We start from the raw sequence: 14235 nt of genomic DNA, 5'->3' as shown, positions 1-14235 counted from the left end.
AAAAGTAATTTGACCTTAATGTGTTTTGCTTTAATAACAATTGAATGTGATGAAACCTGATAGAGAAGCACAGATTTTACAACTACTCGAATAACAGATATACAGACTGGACATTAAACGTTAACCTATTTAGATACTGTTACTTTTCTGTATTACGACAAATATGGTAAATACTTTCACAGTCAAGTTTCTCAAATGAGATTAAATGCTGCTCTGCGTCTAATATTATCATTATTATATTACTAAGACATCTGAGGATGTCCCCCTGTGGCTTTTAAAAATTGAGGGCGGCATTTAAATCTTTCTCTTTTTGTCATTTCACATTCAGACTAAAAGGTTCTTTGGAAAAATAATTAATTGATAAACCAATGATGGAATTAACCGTTACTTGCAGTCAGGCCTTACAGCAAAGAAAATATTTTTGAATGAACCACTGCCCTAAAAATGATGTTCATTACCAACTGCAACAGAGTCTCATTGCAAAAACAAGGTCCTGTACACAAGTGTGTGTGTCTGTGGACAGATTGTGATGCAGTCATGAGACTTCACGTGTGTAGTTGAATCGACAATTTCACAAACAGCTGATTTACTGATATTTGAACTATACACTATTCGACCTGTACAAATAGTTTGTCAATGTTATAATGCAATGTTTACAAATACATCTTCATTAAACAACAAAAACATAGCGAAGTCACATATTAACATGGTGACTGCTTATGAACGGTCCGTGAATTTGTCAGGTTTCCGTTTATCTGAAGAAACCTTCACTTCTGCCTTTGTGCTCTGATGTTCCTTGAACACGAGGAACCTGCACGTCCTCTGAGTCAGAGGGGAAACATCTATTAACGTAGAACCGAGCATCTGCAGCTTTTATCTCTCGTATCTGAAGCCGTGTTCACCGTCGACTTTATAACAACCCCATCAGTTTGGATCTGTGAGGAACGATTACACCGAGATGAGTCGTGTATCAGAGCAGTGATTAGACGCACGAGGGAAAAGGACATTTCAAATAAAAGAACAATTGGAAGTGCAGGACAGATGATTGTTTGTTTAAGTGACGTGGGTGAAGGGCTGTTTCTCAGTCTCTTCCCTCTGCTTCTCCCTCGTCTGCCTTCCTCTGATTCCCTTCATCATTCTCCCTTTCTCCCTGTGCGTCCAAATCAGATCAAAGAGGCTGTCCTCAGCGGAGGGGGAAAAGACAGAAGTGAAAGAAGAGCTGAATTTTTCATCCAAACCACTTTATTAAGATTCTGCTCGGCTGAGACTTTGCCACGAGAGCAGCTCTAACGACTGCATCTCCGAGTCAAGACGGATCCGGGCTCGGGCCACCAAGAGAAACTCGCTGCAAAGTATATTCATGTGTTCACATCTTTGTGGGCCCAGCAGGGATTGCTTTCAATTAAAAGTGAATGGATTTTCTTAACTTCAATACATCAATGTTAACAACATAATCTGTAAATACTTGGGATTTGTCAAATGTAGGCCAATCAAACAACGGGGCATCTCCAGCCTTATCAAGCTCGATAATTGGCATCTCTGTATTAATTAATTCTGTCGCTTTATCGCCACATTATAGTCGACTGGGGAGTTTTATGATCCATTAGACATTATGGGAAAATCAAGCTAATCTTGTCATTATGTCATCATCATATGAATAAGATGTATTAGGTATTCCTCTGCTATTTGGCCGTTTAACCCGTTTCATCTGCGATAAATACACGATCTCTGAGCACATTATAAATGCCAGCGTTGCTTTTTGATGAGGTGATTGAGATAATGGTGACGACGAAATGACTTAGATCAAAGTATTCAGACACACACACACACACGCACAAAAAGAAGGAGAGTGGAGGAAAATAGCAAGTAGAGCAAAAAACGTGCCTTCACTCAGGATTCCTCCGCTAATCCGCCCTGACGCTGGCGACTCAAATCGCAGCTTTGACTCTGACGGATCTGGCTGAGAATTACAAGTGTAAGTGTCTCTGAGTAAGGAGAAGGGATTAGAGGAGAGGAGAGGAAGTGAAAATGAGAAGAGAGGATAGAGAAAGAGTTGAGAGGAGGATACAGAGGGAAAGTGAGAGAGGAGGAGCAGGAGAAGAGGAGATGGAGGAGGACAGGTGAGAGGGAGAAAGGTAGAAGAAACAGTTGAGAGGAAGAGGTATCAATAGAGAGAGGAGGAGAGGAGGAGAGGAATAAAGAGGGAAATACATGTGTCAGCGTCTCCTATATTCTATACATCACCAGTCACGTGTGAGGGATTTAAAACCTTTATCTGCAACATCACACTCTCTTCTTTAAAATACACAGAAACTGTTTTTCCTGTAGTAAAGGTTTTTGCATAATCCTGCAGACAAACAAACAAACAAACAAACAAACCAACCAACAGGGGAAGAAAACCATCTCCTCGGTGAAACATCACAGGGAAACAGAATCTTTCCTCTGCAACTTCAGTTTACGACCGAGCTTCTAAAATATATATATATTCACCTAAATCTTCAGAGAGGAATCTGAGGAGAAACACTCAGCCCATCATCTCAAAGTGTGTCCACTACACGCTCTCATTTCCTCATTCCTTCAGCTCTCATACTGCATTCATAAAAAATATCAGGTGGAATTTGAAATTACTGTGATGCCACATATATTTCAGGAAGTCAGCCAGAGATGAGAAGTATTCAGCAGAATTACATAATAAAAAAACTATAAAAGTATCAACACGTACTTACAGATGAGAAAAATGCAGCCATAGTTCTGTTCTATTATTTTAAGCCTTGTATTTTTCCTGGTATATTATATCAGAGTATTTCTGTCCTATGATTATATATGTATATGCTCCTGTATTGTCCAACTACTCTAAGCTAAATATGCAGCAATCACAGCTTCTACAAAATCACATAAATCAGTAAGTAATTGTTTAGATAATCCTGAATGCTCAGATCTTGTACTTCAGCATGACGTGAGTGCATTTGAGCAAAAAAATTTCCTCCAAATTGAAATGTGGCTTTAAGGGAAACACACTGGCCACTGAGGGAACTTGTAAAAAGCACATGTGAGCTGGGGGTAAGTAAGCTGCTTACTGCTCTGTGCTGCGCCCGGGGAGCCCTGCGACGCCGAGTCGGCCGTGGTTCACCATCTGACAGTCTGCCCACAGGGAGCTGGGCCGAGCAGCTTTAATTCGCCTGACATCAGTTTAAAAAAGCCTTAATTGACTTTATAAACTTTATGGCTTTTTCTCAACGGGACTGTTTAAGTGCCACTGCGCTCTCTGTTTGGCACAGAGGGATTTTGATGGCGGATAAAAGCCTTCTCTTCCCGCAGTGGCAGAAATACAATAGCCGTGTTGTCATCCTTGCATACGCCTACCGACGAGGTTCTTTCAATACGTCCTCAGCATTGAGGTGGAAAGCCTGCAGTGTCAGCCGGCTGTTGCAGAAGGGTTGCGATCGATTTAGGCTTTTAGAAGTATCGGAGGCTAGGCAGCCCCTCGCTCCCTCCTATAAGCACTCGAGTCCAAGCCAGGTAGCCCCATCGATTGGGCTTTCCTTTGTGATTTGGTTGCCAGTGATAAGAAATGAGGGACAGGGGAGGTTGGGGTGCTGTTGCTTTTCAAAAACCAACGATGTGCAGCCACGCAAGCGACTTAATCATCAGCAAAACTGCACATGAAAGCAAAAAGCTGGAAACGTGGCTGTGTTTACTGAGCAGGGGCCAAGTGACATGTTAAACGAGGAATATATGTCACTGCATAAGTCAGGGGGGGAAAAGTTGCCGTCCTAAGCACATGCAATGAGCTCCTGTGCCTTGGTGCGTTGCTATATCTGAGTTCATTCTCAGTTCAGAAGAGCGATGGGCTTAATTTGTACAGAACGGCAGCTTGAGAAATGATAAGCAAAATAAAATTCTACCTTCTGGCTTTTAAAATGCAGTGGCTGCACATGATCCCATGAGCACAGAAACAGACACACACATATACAGTAGAGGTGCCGGTAGAACCAAATGAAATATAACATGAAGCCAATAGCATTTCAATAGTTGAGTTTTTTAAATAAGAAAAACTATATGTTCCCTGGTCCCCTGTTCTACTCAACAAATAGATTTTTCAACTATCAAAAGGTTGTTAAGGAGGTGTGACTAATCTGAGGAGGCAGGATACAGCAATAAATGTTATAATCAAAGAAGACAGGGAAATGATTTAAGCTGCTTTATAGGTTATATAAAACTGTAATGGCACACACATCTGCTAAGGCCCAGCAGTCCCAATATGAAACCACAATTTAATTTACAATATCTTGATTTGCTTATTTGTATCTGCACCAAATCCACACACTCATAAATAAATATCAGTCCCCTAAACGTGCCTTGATAAAATAATTTAGATCAAGGTCCACAGATTATTCTCTGAAAAATTAAGGAAAATATGGACAAACACATTCACAATGTTAAAGAAAGGGAAATAAAATTAATGGATTTACCCCCAGATGCTTAATAACCAAATATCATGTTTTTTACAGTTCTGTACATTTTTATAAATTAATTAAATAAATCCTAAAATGAAGCTATATTCAAAAGATGTATTTAAATCAGGCTGTTTAATTGGAGGTTTTTCCTTTCTGACATCTGTGCCACTAACTAGAGCTTATGTCAGGGGCCACAGAGGGAAGTGGCTGCAGCTTGAACCCTGAGAGCAGATTTCCAGACTCGAGCAGATGATGTGGGTGCATGCATTTGTTTATCTGCGTGTTTGTGTGTACTGTAGGAACGTCTGTGCATGTTCTGTGTGTGCATGCATGTGAGTACTGAGAACCGAGTCAGAGAGAGACACCGTCTGAATCTCAAAGCAGCCAGGACATCTCTCTTTCATCTCTCTCAGATGTTTGTCAGGAGCTTATATCATCTGAGGCCCAGTTGATCCTCTCACACTCTAAGAAAACATGATACTTCAAGAGCCTGTAATGGGCAGTGGAGGGCTCCTGCGAGATTGAAAAAGAACTTTGATTTAGATTTACTTCAGGTGCCGACAACAGTTCTTCAGACGTCAAAAGCTTCTTGCGACTCCGCGATGTGTTAAATTGGTACAACCACTCATGCGCACTTAAAATCAGCTCCCCAATGGAGCCTCTTCGACTAAGCAATATTGGTTCTAATTACCGCAATCGTTTTTAAAAGAAGGAAGGCAGCAGTGAGGGGGGAAGATGAAAAGGACACACGCAGGAGGATTTGTATAGAGGCAAGCGAGGTAATTCCAATTTGAAGTCTCCAATCCATTCATAAGAGATGTCTTTTTTTTATTGCAAGCAGTAAGACTTAAGGGAGACAGGAGAACAAGTGATTACATGCTCCTCGTCAAAACTCTTTAGACTCGTCAAATACGCACAAGGCAGTTTCTCAAGATGAAATGTAAACATTTCCACCAGCACCTGAGCAAGCAGCTTTTCCTTTACTAAATAGAAAAGTAGAATGAAAAGTGATGACAGGGTTTGAAGTCAATATAAAAGCAAAACCACAGCTGCCGTTCGGGTAATGTAACGTGCCCTTTAGCAGCCGCGGCACAGGCCCTCAGTCAGCTCCTGACAACAAACTCTGACTACAGCGAAATGTGAAAACAAACGCACCTGATCAGACCGTTCACCTCCCTCGGGCTGCTCACCAGAGAGGCTGCTGTGGTTTGTATGCGCCCTGTTTTCGTGCTTACGCTGTAACTTTATATATTTTTGCTGAATTCTCTCAATTTGAACTAAGCACCTTGACTTCCATGTCGCCAATCACAGGGCGTGATGAGGCTGAGCCACGTTCTGGAGTCGTTTCTCTCAAACAGAAACTCAACTTGGTTTCATTTATCGAAGTACGTTTGTTAAATGCACGATGGGGGGGGGGGGGGGGGGACAACAACTACAACCATTAAGCGACAGTTGTTTTTTCTACCTTCTGTCCACAGGAGGCGGTAATGAAGTAAATTCATAAACCGTACATAAAGATGGACGACGTGTCTCCACCTCCTACCACCACCCAGACATCCTGAGAAAAAAACAAAACCTCCACCGAGACTCAGACTTGAGATTGTGGGGAGGAGGAGGAGGAGTAAGGAGGAAGACGGGGTGTGTTTCAGGCACTCGATTACACAAACCCATTATTAATACATCTACAGCACCACATTTACTACCACTGCCACCTCAGAGCAAACCCCTATGTTTCAGCCGTTATCTTTCACACAGGATTCGATAACGTCAAGTATGAAAAATCTGAGAAGCTAAAGAGGGACTTCATATAAATGCTGGATACGAGGCTGAGGAGCTTGTTTGGCTGATACAATTTTTTAATCTATTTTTTAGTTATGGTCGTAGATGCTGTGTATGTGTTATCATTTTTGTGTTTTCTTTCATGCAAATGAATTACGGTCTAACAATAGTAAAAAAAAAAACTGTGAATCTCTAATTGCTAACATTGCCCTGAAACAATCAAATACAAAGTAGAAATAATTGGGGTTGGACTCGACACTAAATGCAACAAAATGCTCAGGAAAACATATTCTCCCCCCCCAAAAAAAAGAAAAGCAGCCATGATTCCTCCTCTGCAAAAGCTTTGTAGCTACACTGCCCTCCTGACCTCAGCAAAACAATTAAAAAGCCCTTGGCATACAGAGAGCCTCTAATGGGCCACATATGAGGCTACTAATAAGACAGAGGTACGGCCACCTGCTGTGTCCAGCCTACTAATTTTGGAGCATTGTTGGGGAGGATGGGAAGGGAGTCATGGAGGGAAAGAGAGATGGAAGAGAGAGAGAGAGAGAGAAAGGTGTAGGGAGGAATGGAGAAGATGGAGGGAGATTGAATGAAGCACAGCAGGGGAGGTGGCATCGGTGGGAGTGGAGAGACAGAAACAGAAAGGAAGAGGGAGACCGGGAACCAGAGAGCAAAGCGATGGAGATGGAAAGAGACAGAGAGAGAGAATCTGCCAACTTAGCTGCATCCCTCTCTCCCCGCTCTTATTACAGTTAGGAGGTTGCCTTTGTTTATCATCAGGCCTCTGCAGACTCCCCGCCTGCTCTTCAGATAAAACTAACTGCCAGTGCCACTGGAATTCATTACACACACACACACACACAGACACTCACACCAAGCCAGCAGCCAGCCCGCTCAGGTCTGGAGAGGAGGAGAGCCAGACAGTGGATGGCTTTTCTACTTGAAATTACAAACACCCTCCTCGCTTTTCATTTCTCTCTTTCTCATTTGAATAAAGAGGACAGACGTGGTAATTAACGGGGTATTAAAAAAGCAAGGCGGTGTGCAGTGACGGAGGAAGAGGATGGGGAGGAGGGTGAGGGAGCAAGGGAGGGAGCAGAAGTGGCAGCAGCAGAGTGGGAGAGATAGTAACTAAAAGAGGGAGCGCGAGCGAGAGAGGGAGAGAGGAGCTGTGGAGAATTAATAACAGGCCAGATCTCTCCAAGGCCTCCTTAATGGGCTGTGACAGGAATTTATTCACACTTAGGCTGGTATTAAATCAAACGCGAGGCGAGTGGCAGGCTGCAGCAGAGGGGTGGGGCGGGGGGGGAGAAGGTGCAGCAGGGACAACGGTGGGGGTCTGCCGTGTCACACAGGTCCGGCATTGCAACCCGCCTTTCGGATTGAGGGGTCATCTCTGAGAAATTTGGGATGGATAGAGGGATAAAGAGTTTATGGGGACGTACAGTATGAAGAGAACAAATGATGAGTGATGTGCCATTTACAAGACAGCCAGTCCCACGCCCCAGATGGAATGATTATCAAGTAGTCCAAAGAGCTGCTATGAATCATCCTTCCTCCATTCTGCAAAATGCACCGTCACTTAGCCGGACAGCCAGCCAGTCAGTCCATCAGTTCGCCAATCAGTCAGACAGGCAGGCAGAAAGGAGGCCCGCTTCCCACCGACTTGGACAGCGCTCACAAAGCTGGCGAAAAATGGAAACGCGAGTCTCCGTCCAAATTGGCACGCAGAGGCAAAATCCTGCTGGCGAATTTATTTGTCGTATTCTTTGTTTTCCCTTCATTAATTGGCGTGTGACCAGTAATGCTGGGTATTCATTAGGGCTGTAATTTGTGGTCACTTGGGTGCTGCAGACTTTGGTCCTTTTTTTATTGGAGCCGAAACAGTGTGGATGACTGGGGACGCTTAATTGATATGCACAATCACATTCTATGGCACCAGAGGTCTGCGGCACAGAGATTGAGCAATCGCAACCCATTAGGCACCAATGAATTAAGCCTAATGCATCTTAAACATTTATGCAAACACTGTTGACTTTCATACACACACAGACGCTTAAATAAACCTCACGTCCACTACACACACAGACGCACAAGCGCACATTTACATAAAATGCAACTACACACATGAGACTGAACATAACATAACATACAGTGCAATACCACTGCATACAGTCACATTTACATTCAGGAACACGTACACTGGGGAGATATACACATTCAAACACACTCTAAATTTAAATGTATATTGTCACACACAGCATGCTTCCCAGTAAAGACACTTGTGGAGAGTGATGAGAGTAATGCCTTCCCCCTCCTCCCCCTCCTCCCCCTCCTCCCCCTCCAACGCTGGGCAGATTGCATCACCATCCGTCAGCCAGACTCCGACAAACAGCAATTACCCCAATCGACAGATAACGAGAGCGAGGCTATCACTCACAGCCAGGACGCCCCATAAAGCAGCCAGACATTACCATGGAGGAGTCATTTATCTGCCTCTCCTCTAGCCAACCCCCTTCCACTACCACTCTTTTTTTTGGCCTGCTACCTGTTCAGCACCGTCTGCTTGGGGGCTGGGCTTCAGGCTTCAAGAGAGAGAGAGAGGTAGGATATGGGCCTGAGGATATGTGGAGTGTGATGAAAGTGGGCTGAAGTGACAGCGACTACGAGGGGTCACTACTTTAGCCTCACACAGCGAGATCTCCACACCGCTGTGACAGCACCATTCTGCCAGCACCCATTATCATTCTGCTATAGGAAAAATAAACACTTTGGTTTGTTTGTGTTTCACTATTATCTGCAGGATGAGGAGATGGTGCCCCTGAAACAGTCAGGGGAACATTTGCACATGGGGGGGGTCAGGATGAAGAGGACAAAAGTTTTGTGAGGTTGCCATGACCTTGAACTTTGACGACCAAAATCTGTGAATCTATTTGAACGTTTGAGCAAAGAATTCTCTTGAGGCCCTCTCAGAATAGTCTGTTCCTAAGGAAAGATTTTCGAGGTCACTTTGAGGTTGACCTTTTAACCTCTGGCAACCAAAATCCAATCAGTTCACTTTTGAGTTCAATCTGAGTGTTTCAACTAAATTTGCAGACGTTCCCTCAAGTTGTAGTCGGCTTGGAGTCATAAAACAAAACAATTGATGCATAGATACAAAGCATTCAATTTCAAATGCGCTAAACAGGGACCAATGGACCCCAATGGTTTAAACCTTGTTCAGTCTTCTATTGCAGCACATTGAGTCTCCTTCACTGTAGAGTACTGATTAAACAGGACAAGACAATTGAAAAACTTGAGGTCTGGGAATTTTAAATGGACATTTTCAGTAATTACTAACATTTTCTGACTAAATGAGTAATGGGGAAAACTATCGGCAGATTAATCTATAATGAAAACAACCCCTTCTTGCAGCTCTAACTGCAACAGGAAGATCCCCAATTACTGTCCACCAATCAATGGAGCGTTTCCACGAGTCGGAGTCTCACGAGCCAATTTCACTCGTTCTAATGAAGGTCTTAGTGGCATTTTCAAAGGTTACTCCTCTATTAGGGGGATATTAACACTGAAAGACATGCGTGTTTTTGAATCACGTGTGCCTTAATGGGAGATCAGCTGCAGTTGTGGTGGTTGCCAGTTGCTCGACCAAACTAAGCTCCACAACCCTGGGAAAATAATGTGGATCCGATGACTGGAAAGGAAGATGGCAAGCAATAAATATCAACAGCAGGCTGCACAACATCCCTTGGCTTACAGGTCACAGATGTAATGTCAATATTTCCCCGCAGCCCATAGCAGAAGCAGGGCTGTAGACAGGGATTAGGGAGGGATTGGATGGCGCTCATATTTAGGCCGAGCCAACGCAACTGCTTTACATTATTCCATCTTGTGAGCCCAGAACACACTTCAATGGCTCCCTTCAGATCGGGCTCTTCTGTCGAATGGTAACAAGGGTGGTGTCTGTTCCAAGGTTATTTCACTCAGAACTGAGTGATAATAAAAAAAAATCCTCATGCACGGATATAGAATCCTATCAGTCTGCCGTCCTATCGCTCTAGCCCATCACCCGTCCCTGTGAAGATGCATTATGTCATTGTCCATTATTTACAGCTGTGAGTGAATTTAAATTTTGATAGAAGTCATCTTTTCAAAAGAAAATCTCCTCTCGGCTTCTCTAAGGGGAAATACGAGACTACCAATCCTAAACCAGTGTGACATATCAGCCGGGGAGTTTGCAGCATGCTTGGACTTATCTTTTCACTTGTGCATCAATCTTCTCCTCTCTCTCTGTCTCTCTCTCTCTCTCAGCATCCTGTTACAGAAGGTATCCTATTTTCCCTGCTGCAGCTGAATTTCATCAGTCGTCTGTTATTCCTTTTGAAGACCCTATCTGAATGGCAACGGCTTAACGCTGACAATCCGCAGCTGTCTACACATCTTTCAATCCATTCTTTCATCAATCTTTTACCTGTCTCTTCTTTCCTGTACATCAAGGGAACCCCTCGCTCGCTGCCACTGCCGCGCAATGTTTTATTCGTTTTAAAAGCACCAAATGATGATGCATTTTGCTCTCTGTCCCTCAGTGTTCCTTTGTCCTTTACCGTCCACTTCACACGTGTCTCTCCTCCCTGAAAACGCAGCTGTCTGTCTGGTCACCCATCCATCCTCAAACACCTTTCCATCAGAACCATTCCATTTCTCTCTCACCTTTGATTCAGCCGAAAGCTTACTTTCCATTTTTTCCATCACAAATCTTTCATCTTTCCCTCCACCAACCTTTTCATCTTAACATCTCTCTGCCATTTAAGCTCTCATACCCTTTCCTCTCTATCTCCCTTCTGCTTTCCTGCCACAACAGACCCCCCCCTCTCATCCAGAACTATCCGATCTGGCTGGAGTGACTGCAGCAGATGTAGCCAGACCACAAACATCTGCTTCCCCTGTCCCACTGCATCTCCACTCTGCTGATCAGACTAACCGCTGTAACTCCCTAAAGCTTGCTGTCCTTACTGCTGCCTTTATGTGCAGCTGGGCAGCCTGGACAAAATCACAGCTAAATATGTTGCAAACACATGAGGCATCCGCTGGCAATCCCAGCGCCAGATTGGAAATGTGTCTTTGCAATAAGGTCATGTTTCAGCCTATGGAACAGTCAGGCCGGCTGGGGATTTAACAACATAAACAGCAGCTTGTAATAGAATAAAATTAAAGAACTAGAATCGTCATCATACTGCTGATGAGTTACACTGCTTGATAAAATCCCAACAAAAAAAGAATCCCATCAAAATAGCATAGCGTCTTTGGTCCACTTCGCAAATTTGGTTCGACCAACACAAGCTAATAATTTGGTATCTAGTCAAACAGCTACACAAAATGTTCAGTGATGTTGCAAATAAAGAAGAGACAAGACGTCTGTGGTGTAGCAATAAATTTGGCTAATAAAATACCGTTTCCACCACAATCCCAAATGGGAATAGGCTTCATAAAAACCAACATAAAACTTACAGATGATGTTTACCGTAAACAAAGCAAACACCAGCAATTAGACCTATCCCCATGACTAAGCAGAGAGGCAATAGAAACCTCCCACTAACAAGCGTAACTCTGCAGATATTGGCACCACTGAGATGAGTTTTATTGTGTGATTTGTTTATTTGTTTAAATACATTATCTATTTAAAGTTCATATAACTCTTAATCGTAAGTTACATAAAAACATATTACTGCCAGTAGTTTAATTTATTCCACAGATCTACAAGTGGCAGCTTTGTGCCAAGAAGCACAGGCAGTGGCCATACGATGCTTTTTAGAGAGTGATGCAAAAATCAATCAAGAAAATGAGCCGTGTCAAGTGAATAGAATTAACAATTAAATTTGTTAAATATTTAACGAAAACAAGATTGAAATGGACGTACGTGATACATCCTGCCGCGTGAAGGATGCAGTAAAAAAACATAAAATGAATACGCTTTAAATAAGTCCCCTTATTAAATCAAGACTAATTGTAAAGATGTGGATAAAGAGAAGCAGATGAGTTAAGAGAAAATAAATTGTGGCCTGACACAATCAAGATAAAAAGCTTTTATAGTATTAGATGTGCTCAGAATTATATAAAGAATACACGCCTATATACTATATATATCTACAGTATGACTGATTTTCCATACACTGCATAATAAGGTCCTTGTACTGAATGTGATAAGTTATGCAGAATGTGAGGAAAGCTGGCCCTGAAACATACGGCAGCCTGTCTTCTCTATATGCTGGGATCATTTGACAGGACTCAATTTGCATGCTAATGCTTTGCATAGGGGGAAGGTCACATCATAAACAAGGTTATTTATCACTTCTATACACAGGTCTCTAATAGGACAAAATTACTCTCACTTTCCCAGGGCAGTGTTTTATGTACAGTTCACTGAAACTCAGAGAAAACTGGGAAAAGAAGCCGTTTATTTTGTTGTTTTGCAAAAAACTGTGAAAACTAATGTCAGTATTTCAGTCCAATAGGCACTAGGTTGTTTATCTACCACGATATCAGCAGGTTTGAAGCGTGCTCTTTGCGTGTATGGAGACGGGGATGCTGTTTGTTTTGGATGTGGCTGAGTGCAGTTGAGCGCAGGGTTCACTGCGATGTTTCACTGTAGTGTTAACATTTAAAAGCAGCCAGGGGAGCTGTGCTGAGCTCTTAAAAATAACCAATTCTCATCTCTGCTGCCGACACTGCTGACCTTGGACCATTATCATTGCTGCACACTCAAACGGCTTGGCATGCACAATCCGTACCGGGCCAGCACAATAAAACAAAGAAAAAAAACAGAACGCGGCTGCAGCCTGCACGTGCACATACTGAAAGCATGTGTGAGAGAAAAAAAAAAGAAAAAGAAAAGCAAACACAATCTTGTCTCTCTGAAGAAAGAACAAAAGGTTTTTCGCTCATTCAATACACACAAATATACACAAACATAAAACCATGAGAGACAAGCCGAACTATAAAAGGCTTATTTATAATGTATGATGTGCTTTACCTGAACCTTGGCCATGCTACACTCTCTAGAAGTATTCTCAGGTGAGATATAGGAGAACTGGCTGTTTTCTTCACCGGCATCTACGCAGGATCGAAGAGTTCTAAACCTCAGGCTGTAATTTGCACGTGGCATTTTAAAGTCTTGGATGTCTTGGGCCCATTTCCCAGGGAGAGATTAAATTTAATCCTAGATTTAAAATTAATCTATGAGGAAAATGCTAAAAAGTCAAGGGGCAGCGATTGGCAGTGTTCAGAGAGACTGTGGTTGGTACGGCAATGCTTTGGAGGACTGGGACAAAAAAGTAGCCAGTATATTAAGACTTTTATTCTTGCGATGTATTGATTTAACATGTAAATCATGATTCCCAAAGAATAATTCATATATGATGATGTAAAAAGTTGCTTTAATGTAAAGGAACTGTTCTTTTGAGTCGAGCTTATTCTGTCTCTGTTGCAGCACTGGAGAGATTTGTTAGACTTTCATTTTTCTAATCATCGACATGGTTCAATAATTAAAACAGTGCGATTATCTCATCCTTTCAAATTTACATAACACTGAATCCCATGAACTCTAACCTCATATTTTATATTTATAGTATTCATGATTGCCAGTAGCCATTCACTTGTATTTACTTCAATAATTACAACTCTACATTATGCATGCATGCAATCTGTCAGTGATGTTTGCATTTGTATCTCGGTGATAACAATCGTATTGCAGCCGTGTAAAGCTAAAACTAAAGCAAACAAACTGATGCTGCTGCTTCACATTAAAAGCATCTGGAATAAGGGCTTGGTTTTATTGTGAAGCAGCCAGAGGAAATAGCTTGTATCCAAAGTTAGCTCAAAACTATTAAACAAGCCATAATGTGTTTGGTCGTTTTGACAACACAGTCGCTATTAGCATAATAATCTGTCGCTAAATCAAACAGGACTTTAAAAACAAAATATCACACTCCAGTACTTCTAA

The sequence above is a fragment of the Pleuronectes platessa genome, chromosome 18 (assembly GCF_947347685.1).
Source record: "Pleuronectes platessa chromosome 18, fPlePla1.1, whole genome shotgun sequence".
NCBI classification, from domain to species: Eukaryota; Metazoa; Chordata; class Actinopteri; order Pleuronectiformes; family Pleuronectidae; genus Pleuronectes; species Pleuronectes platessa.
The sequence above is the reverse complement of the archived record's forward strand: the minus strand, read 5'-3'. Positions refer to the sequence as shown.